This window comes from Dreissena polymorpha, chromosome 1, assembly GCF_020536995.1.
Source record: "Dreissena polymorpha isolate Duluth1 chromosome 1, UMN_Dpol_1.0, whole genome shotgun sequence".
Lineage (NCBI taxonomy): Eukaryota > Metazoa > Mollusca > Bivalvia > Myida > Dreissenidae > Dreissena > Dreissena polymorpha.
In genome coordinates, this window is record NC_068355.1 from 118,372,303 (window position 1) to 118,380,500 (window position 8,198).

General features: G+C 34.6%; 1 protein-coding gene and 1 long non-coding RNA gene across 3 annotated transcripts in view; one reads left to right on the plus strand and one right to left on the minus strand.

Annotated features, from left to right (window-relative positions):
• LOC127846777 (uncharacterized) overlaps positions 1 to 8,198 on the minus strand; it is a 141,287-nt gene that overhangs the window by 120,095 nt on the left and 12,994 nt on the right. The window lies entirely within an intron of this gene.
• The window catches only part of LOC127846669 (uncharacterized), a 337,381-nt gene that overhangs the window by 86,929 nt on the left and 242,254 nt on the right, over positions 1 to 8,198 (plus strand). The gene's annotated exons all lie outside the window — the stretch shown is intronic.

Below are 8,198 nucleotides of genomic sequence, written 5' to 3' on the forward strand. Positions count from 1 at the left end.
TAAAGTTATGCCCCTTTTTAACTTAGAATATGTCTTTAAATTTCTAAAACTTTAACACTATCAAAGATATTAAATTCAAACTTGAAATGCTTCTTTATGGCAACAAGACAATTGTGAAGGTCAAGGCGAATAACTCGTTTGAAAAAATGTAACTCTGACTGTCATTTTTACATAAATAATTATGGCCCCTTTAATACGTAGAAACATGAAAATGTTGTTAAATTTTGTGTTATTGTCCACTTTATTCCTAAAGTATCAAAGCTATTGCTTTCATACTTGCAACACTTACTTACTATCATAAGGGGACTGTGCAGGCAAAGTTATGTAGCTCTGACTGGCATTTTGACAGAATTATGACCCTTTTTTGACTTAGTAACTTTGATTATTTGGTGAAATTGTGTGTTTATATCCACTTTACTTCTAAGTATCAAGGCTATTGCTTTCAAACTTCAAATACTTTCTGACTATTATGATGATACTGTACCTGGCAAGTTGAATTTGACCTTGACCTTTGAATGACCTTGACTCTCAATGTCAAAGTATTACATTTTATCTTCCTGTATAACGTATATAAGTATATGATTTATTACTTGCCTACTATGCATGCCATTGCTGTCTTAACACGCATTTGAGTTTTTTTTAACTTTACAATTTGCATGGCTTTCTTTCTAAGTCTTTACGAAGTGGGTTTTTGTTGTATTTTGAAGTTAAATCTTAATTTTTATCAGTCTTCATAGTCTGTAAAGAGTCATCCGTGTCGTAAACCATTTTGGAGTGTAAATAAATAATAGTAAAAGCAGTTATGAGATGAAAACAAAATGTAGTTGCCAAAAATAAGGAAAAGCCTCAAATTTCATTTCCACAGAAGTACATGATTATAAAGAAAATAAGATATGTTGAACGCTGTTTGTATGCTATATTATGTATTCCACTGACCTACTCACATGCCCATTTAAGGGTACTACACTACATGTTTTATGTGGTCATTAATGGCTTTCACCTCCAGAGACCAACATCACCCACATTTATTTATAATGTTCATGGCTGAGTACAGCCCTGGTGGATATTCACATCGAGCATGGCGAAACTCAGAAAGAGGTGTTCCCAACATGTAGGAACGTCCCCGAAAAGTTTGAAAGCCACTATCACGCTCACCAATAATACATGCGTACTGTATTATGCTATATAAAACATTTCAACAACAAACAGTAACATACGACGGTTATGTATAATAGGAAGACCATAAAAACAAGTAACATTGGTGTAAAAACGTTAAAACACAAAATTCGGCAACGTTTAAGCATCCAACTATCGTTCCACGATGTCGTCTTCTTTCGTTTTGTGGATGATATCGAGTCAGGATCGGATTCATTCGAGTTGCTTTCATTTGCATAATTTATACAAGCTATCCGAGAAATCTGCTGCCGCCATGCTTCCGACGCTGACGGAATCCAATCTCGCGTTCGCACGTAAATGTTCGGATATTTCGCGGGATATGAACATGGAATTATGTGTGACACAAAAATAAAAACGAGAATTTTGTATCTTGTTAAATAAATGTTACCAGACAATATCTAACGTTGAAATTTAGCATTTTGCTAAAAGGAACAATGCTTTTTGTATGGGTTAGCTTTATTTTACGAAATATTAAATATTATTTAGCGTGATCGTTACTTTGATAAAGATGTATGAAAATATAAATACAAAGCATTCACTATTGGTAATGCTCATCAACAATTAATTATAAGATATTAATTATGCCTTTCTACCATAAGCTTGTACAATCAAATATGATTACCTGTATTATTGCATTATATGAATAATATGTTTAATATTATTGCGTTATATGTATAATCTACATGATATTGCTAAAATCAATATACAAAATACATGTATGTAGTTGTTTTTTTTAATTTTGAAATAAATAATTTTGTATTGTAAATATGAATATAGTTTATTTCAACCTTTCACTGGACCATCTCCAGATCAATGATCACATAGAATGTACTGATGGCATTGATATAGCTCTGCTGGCAACCAGTGAAGTATATGTAAGGAGGTTTAAAGTTATCATTTGCCTGTGTCTACAATTTAAATTAAACGACAAGTTATTTAACATGCGATAAATTTCAAATTTGAAACGGATTGCTCATTTAGTGGACAGCCGTGCACCGTGTTAATGCAAACCAGGCACTGGACACATTTTTGCTCCGAAATTCCATTGTTAACAAACATAATTCTGAATATTGACCAGTAACCGCAATTATTTGTAACGTATTATATATTTGTTAAAACACTGCTATCAAATGCACGCCTCATCGTCCTATTGTTTTTTATTCCTAATTGCGGCTTCGGTGGTATTCGTCACTTCTGTTACAATTTTAAGCTAGAAAAGTTGTAAAAAGGTCATTTCGCAACAAAATAATTCACAGTGATCATTGTTCAAGCGCGTTTTAGTTCCATAAAAAAGGAATACAAAACGAATACACATACCTATTACCATCATAAAACGTAACTTTAATATATTTTAGAGGGGATTTAACTAAAATGCTGGAGCGTGTAAACCAATAGCTTTGTCATAAACACTATATCTTTAATAAACAACAACTTCTTATATCTTAAAAGCGCAAATAAGAATATTGCCTTCTGGTATTTATTCACAACCTAACGACAATTTTGTAGTATTTAGATATGTATGTAAATTGTGGCACTTTAAATTGTGGCATATGTCATACATTCCATTATTCAAGCGGAACACCAATTGAAACAGCTGTTGATTGACCGAAAGCACTGAATTAAAAACTAATTTTTTGCTACTTGATCGGCAGAGAACTAATAAATTACCTGATGTCTGTTATTTAGGCCTATATTAAAAGTGGCCTATTTGAAGAAAAAAACGTCAACATAACGACATGATAAATATATTACGATATATAAACACGTGTTGCACATATCGATAAACCATATATGCACTGCTATTTAAGCGTATAATAAGTATGATTAATGTACCTTCTTGACTTTAACTTGTTATTGAAATATAATCAAATTATAACTATTTTATCAAAGGTTTATGCTATGATAAATTATGCAAGTTTGCGCTGCTTCAGCGGAAGTGAACGTTGGCAAGTTGTCCAAAGTCAATTATTTGCGCCAACAAAAAGGCATAACATAAACAAAGAATAAAAATCCAGCAAACACGAATAAACACTTGTTTCACATAACCCCATTATGCTTTTATATATGCGATCAGTATATTTGATTACAATATTGTATGTACTTTATAATTTATCATTTGCTATTTGTCATATAAATTTGGTTAAATTAAAAAAAATCTATGACTCAGACAATATCTTTCATATTCTAAATTTCACCATATTTCATATAGAAATCTTTTTCTTGCAAGTCTGTTAATGGTCTCAAAGATATACACATAAATTTGCTCGACACTAGTTATCAATTAAGTTTTTTTGATCCCTTATATTTTATAGGATGTTATCCAAAATGTACAAATACGAATTTTAGATGGTCTTCTCCAAACATTATACAAAATCGGCTTTAAGGGGATACCGAGTAAATGATATACACAAAATTCAAATATATTTTTAAAATGGTGTATAGTGATTTCGTTTTAGATTTACATGAATACCGGTAATTGTTGTATGACTACCTTCAGCATGAAAAACTAGAATGATTATGCTTTTCATCCATCGTTTGCCCGTCGTGCATTGTCATGCGCCATGTTTAACCGTTCCGTAAAATGGCATCCTATATCATCAAGCTAATTACAAAAAACATATCTTAATTGTTCCGGCCTGTTACATATGTTGGTCACTGGAACTAAAATAGATTCTTGCAAAAGTGAACATGCACTTCAATATCTTATCCAATAAAACTTTTTGGAATCGTTCGGAACTAAATGGAAATTGTTCTTTTTGTAAACAATGTATAATAGCCGTGGTTCTGTTCCGTTGCATAATTGAAATGCATCAAAAAGCGAAAATTCAGCTGCATCCGTAAAAGAGATACCTTATTGTTGCATGTGGTCCTTTATTTATGGAGATAAATAATTTACCAAACAGTAGGACACAGAACATATACACGGGACACAACACACACGTACACAATATACATGCACACGCAACATGAAATGGGATGACAGCTAAGGAACAGTCGATACAAAAAAAATATATTTCAACCCGATTTAATAAACTCTTAACTTCACACATTGCCAAGCTTTCATAGAAGACATGTAAGCGTAAATAATGTTTACATTTAAAGCATAACACGTCTCATTAATTAGCAGAGTTGATAATACTTTTTCATTAAATTAACATAAGCTTACCCAATGTTGGGATGCAAACCATAGCGACAACAGTGTTATATTTTAATCAACTATTAAACATATCTTAAAACAACTAATTAAATCTCTTCTTTTCTTAAAAAGCTCACAAAACATAGCACCATGTCACTTCTGTACAAAGAGTAACATTCAGAAAATAGAAAATTCAAGAGAGAGCTTTGAGATTTGTTTATGATGATTATGCTTGTATCTATGAAGATCTGTTAAAAAGAGCCAATTTACCACCTCTACACATTCGAAGATTAAGAACCATGGCAAATGAAACTTTCAAAATTGTTAATAAAATATGTCCACCTGTTTTGCATCACTTAGTTGAAATAAGAAATAATACCTATAAATTGAGATATTCGAATATATTGCAGGTTCCATCTGTAAAGACAGAACACTATGGTAGGAGAAGTTTCAGGTATGCAGCCCCAGTCCTGTGGAACTGACTGCCTGATGAGTTCAGAAAAGCAGTTTTTTCTAGTTATGCTGGCTTTTGATTATTATTTTGCTTTTTCTTCTGTTTTATTCTGCTTGTTTGGCTAGGCTGGTCTTGGTTATTGTTCTATGTCATATATTTGTATACTACTATGTGCCTAATAACCTCTTTGCCATGTTTATTTAATGTCTAAAATTGTCTTCATTAATTTGTAAGCTTACGGTTTAGATTAGCGCAAATCTCTCAATTATTATTTATTACTATTAGTTGCTGATCATTTTGCTTTATCTTTTGTTTTGTGTTGCTTATTTGACTAGCTGGTCTTGGTTATTGCTCTATCTCATATATATGTATACTACTATTAGCCTCTATGCCATGCTTTTTTATTACTTTAAATTATCTTAATTTATTTGTAGACCTAAGGTCTAGATTAGCACAAATCTTTTGTTTTATGTTTTGTTCCTAGTTACTTTCTTTAGTGTGACAAAGGCTTTGTTATTTATGCCATAATGTACTTTAGTGTTATGTTTGTCTTAACCATGTTTAAATTACCTTACTGTCTCTCTTAACACTGCTGAAATATGTTATTGTTATACAATTGTTAATAATGTTGGTTCAAAAGCTTATTATAGCTTATGTTACATGCTATTCACTCTTACCGACTTTAAAATAAATTTACTTGACTTGACTTCAATATTCAGATAAACGTAAAGCAATGTCGGGAAGAATCAACAATAATGTCAAATGGTACACGTCATCGCTTTGTTGTTTATGTTTAGTTTTAGCTATTTAAATTCGATTCTTCTTAATTATTTTCATGAAATAAACATCTTTGTAGCAATGCAAACTTGAGAAATTTAATCACGTCGTCATAAAGGTAAACTTCTTAGCTGGAAGTGTATTTTCTAAGACGACAGTATCCAAGAAAACAGATCCAACTTTAATCCGAAAAAACTGTATAGTCTCTTAAAAAACTCCAAACAAGACGCTCAATGTATTTCTATTCTTTTTGACAATGTTTCAGGAAAATCAACTTCAGTGAATGAAGAAAAGGCCAATGTGTTGAACCAACAGTTTCAATCCGTTTTCACACCTATGTCCCCCCTTACCCTTTCTCAATCATGCCTCTCCTTTTTCAGAAATCTTAATGAAATTTTATCTTCATCTCTCAGAGAATTTCCAACAATACTAAAGATTACAGTCAGTGTCAATGGGGTGCAAAAGTTGCTATCCAATCTTAAACCAGACAAGGCAGCAGGTCCAGACAACAGCAAACCTCTTGTTCTAAAAGAATTAAGTTCAGAAATTTCTCCAATAATAAAACTCTTCTTTCAGAAATCCTTGGACACCGGAAATCTCCCGAAAGTATGGACATCTGCAAATGTAATACCGCTGTTCAAGAAAGGGAACAAAGAAGACCGAGCAAATTACAGATCTATCTCTCTCACCTGTATTTTATGTAAATCCTTAGAACATATAGTTGCTTCTAATCTTTCAGCTCATTTCAATAAATATAACATACTTTATGACTTACAACATGGTTTCAGAGAAAAGCGTTCCTGCGAAACACAACTTCTACAACTCATTGATGACCTGGCAAGAAATATGACATCTGGAAAACAAACTGATCTAATATTGCTTGATTTCAGCAAAGCGTTCGACAAAGTGAACCATCTTAAACTGCATTTCAAATTACAGGAACATGGTGTGGATAAAGATACTTTCTCATGGATCAAATCATTTCTTATAGGAAGCACTCAACGGGTTGCTCTAGATGGAAAACTATCATCCGAGGTACCAGTGATATCCGGGGTACCACAAGGGTCTGTGCTTGGTCCGTTACTTTTTCTTCTCTATAAAAACGACTTACCTAAGTCTATTACCTCTCAAGTTCGCTTATTTGCAGATGACACTGCCGTATACATAACAATCAACAATATGCATGACTGCCACACTCTACAAGAAGATCTAGATAAACTAATGAAATGGAAACATCTTTGGGACATGGAGGTCAACCCAAGTAAATGTCAAGTTTTAAACATAACCAGAAATAATTCAAAATTCTCTTTTAATTACAGGCTCCATGGACAAATATTAGAAACTGTTGACAATTCAAAATACTTAGGTGTGGACATTTCAAAAGACCTTTCCTTGAACACCCATATAAATAGAATTACAAATAATGCTAATAAATCTCTTGGTTTTCTCTGCAGGAACATACAGACGAGAAATTCCAACATTCGCCAGCTCGCATAAAAGACCATGGTTAGACTACAGATTAAATATGCTTCTTCCATATGGAGCCCTCACACATTACAAAATATACACACAAAAAATGAAAATGTACAGCGCCGAGCAGTCCGCTGGGTCAAACATAACTATTCCCTATATGACGGTGTCACATCCATGCAACAGTAACTTGGTTGGCAGACCCTACAAGACAGACGAAATAATACTACTTTAATAATGTTTTTTCAAAATTGTTCAAGGTTTAGTGGCTGTGCCCCTACCATCATATATCGAGCGCCCCACCAGATTCACTCGTCACATGCATCCCCTCTCCTACAGACAGATACCTACTACTGCAAATTATTATAAGTTTGCATTTTTTCCAAGTGTTATTGTGATGTGGAACAACCTCCCCGCCACTACAGTTTTACATCCTGATCTTGAAGGGTTTAAGCAGTCCCTGCCTTCCCCCTCTGCCCCTTGAACTCGGGGAGACATGTTTTTATCAGTTTTTTTAACCTTAAATCACTTCACCTTTTAATAAATCTAACATACTTTAACATTCTCACTTTTTCACTTTTAACACTTTTACTTGCACTGCTTGCGCACCTGTCGATAATACCCGAAAGGGGAGTTAGACAGTATATATAGATAGATAGATAGATAGATAGATAGATAGATAGATAGATAGATAGATAGATAGATAGATAGATAGATAGATAGATAGATGATATAGAGAGAGAGAGAGAGAGAGAGAGAGAGAGAGAGAGAGAGAGAGAGAGAGAGAGAGAGAGAGAGAGAGAGAGAGAGCGAGAGATCGAGAGCGAGAGAGAGAGAGCGAGATCTCGAGAGAGAGAGCGAGAGAGACTCTCTCTCTCTCTCTCGCTCTCTCTCGAGCTCTCTTCTCTCTCTCTCTCTCTCTCGCGCTCTCGAGCTCTCGCCGCTCTCGCTCGCTCTCTCGCTCGATCTCTCGCTCTCTCGCTCTCTCTCTCCTCTCTCGCTCGCTCGCTCTCTCGCTCTCTGCTCTCCTCGCTCGCTCGCTCTCCGCTCGCTCGCTCGCTCGCTCGCTCTCTCTCGCTCGCTCGCTCGCTCGCTCGCTCGCTCGCTCGCTCGCTCGCTCGCTCGCTCGCTCGCTCGCTCGCTCGCTCGCTCGCTCGCTCGCTCGCTCGCTCGCTCTCTCGCTCG